This window comes from Arachis duranensis, chromosome 7, assembly GCF_000817695.3.
Source record: "Arachis duranensis cultivar V14167 chromosome 7, aradu.V14167.gnm2.J7QH, whole genome shotgun sequence".
NCBI lineage: Eukaryota > Viridiplantae > Streptophyta > Magnoliopsida > Fabales > Fabaceae > Arachis > Arachis duranensis.
In genome coordinates this window covers 27,174,279-27,176,241 of record NC_029778.3, presented here as the reverse complement: position 1 = coordinate 27,176,241, position 1,963 = coordinate 27,174,279, and positions in this window count along the sequence as shown.

The window sequence follows — 1,963 nt, the reverse complement described above, 5'->3', positions numbered from 1 at the left end:
CCATTTGAACTAATGTGTGATGCCAGTGACCATGCCATTGGTGCAGTCTTGGGACAAAGGCATGGTAAGCTTCTGCACGTCATTTATTATGGCTGTCGTATTCTAAATGATGCACAGAAGAACTACACAACCACAGAAAAGGAGCTACTTGCAGTGGTTTATGCCATTGACAAGTTCAGATCTTATTTAGTAGGATCAAAAGTGATTGTGTACACTGACCATGTTGCTCTTAAATATCTACTCACAAAGCAGGATTCAAAATCCAGGCTCATAAGATGGGTGTTGCTTCTGCAAGAGTTTGATATAGAAATAAGAGACAGAAAAGGGACAGAGAATCAAGTAGCTGATCACCTGTCCCGGATAGAACCAGTAGTAGGAGTATCCCTCCCTCCTACTGAGATCTCTGAAACCTTTCCGGATGAGCAATTATTTGCTATTCAGGAAGCTCCGTGGCTTGCAGACAGTGCAAACTATAAGACTCAAGGTTCTCCTTCTGTAACCATGAAAAGGAAGCATGAAGAGCTTCTCTCAAAACAGAGTCAAACAGAGCCCCCACAGTCAAATTCTAAGTTTGGTGTTGGGAGGTTCCAACATGGCTCTGAGTATCTGTGAGGCTCCATGAGAACCCACTGTCAAGCTACTGACATTAAAGAAGCGCTTGTTGGGAGGCAACCCAATGTTATATTTATTATTTTCCTTTATTATTTTATGTTTTCTATAGGTTGATGATCATGGAAAGTCACAAAATCAATTGAAAAAGCAGAAACAGAATGAAAAATATAAAGAAAAACAGCACAACCTGGAGGAAAACTTGCTGGCATTTAAACGCCAGTAAGGGCAGCAAATGGGCGTTTAACGCCCAGTCTGGCACCATTCTGGGCGTTTAACGCCAGAAAGGGGCACCAGACTGGCGTTAAACGCCAGGAATGGGCACCAAGCTGGCGTTAAACGCCAGAAATGGGCACCAGCCCAGCGTTTAACGCCATGATTGGCAGAAGGAGCATTTTTTGCTCGTCACTCGGTGCAGGGATGAATTATCCTTGATACCTCAGGATCTGTGGACCCCACAGGATCCCCACCAACCCCACCACTCTCTCTCTTCTTTCCTTTTTGCTCGAGGACGAGCAAACCTTCTAAGTTTGGTGTGGCAAAAGCGTTGCTTTTTGTTTCTCCATAATCATTTATGGCACCTAAGGCCGGAGAAACCTCTAGAAAGAGGAAAGGGAAGACAAAAGCTTTCACCTCCGAGCCATGGAAGATGGAGAGATTCATCTCAAGGGATGCACTTTCCTCCACAAAACTATTGGGAGCAAATCAACACCTCCCTAGGAGAATTGAGTTCCAACATGGGACAACTAAGGGTGGAGCACCAAGAACATTCCATCCTCCTCCATGAAATTAAAGAAGATCATAGAATCATGAGAGAGGAGCAACAAAGGCAAGGAAGAGACATTGAGGAGCTCAAGCACTCCATAAGATCTTCAAGAGGAAGAACAAGCCGCCATCACTAAGGTGGACCCGTTCTTTAATCTCCTTGTTCTTTATTTTCTATTTTTAGAATTTTTATGCTTATGTTTATCTATGTTTGTGTCTTATTACATGATTATTGGTATCTTAGTGTCTATGCCTTAAAGCTATGAATGTCCTATGAATCCATCACCTTTCTTAAATGAAAAATGTTTTTATTACAAAAGAACAAGAAGAACAGGATTGCGAATTTATCTCTGAAACTAGTTGAATTAGTTTGATGTGGTGACAATACTTTTTGTTTTCTGAAGGAATGCTTGAACAGTGCATATGTCTTTTGAATTTGTTGTTTTAAGAATGTTAAAATTGTTGGCTTTTGAAAGAATGATGGAAAAGGAGAAATGTTATTGAGGATCTGGAAAATCATAAAAATGATTGTTGAAGCAAGAAAAAGCAATGAAAAACTTGCAAAAAAAAAATTATACATATATATATA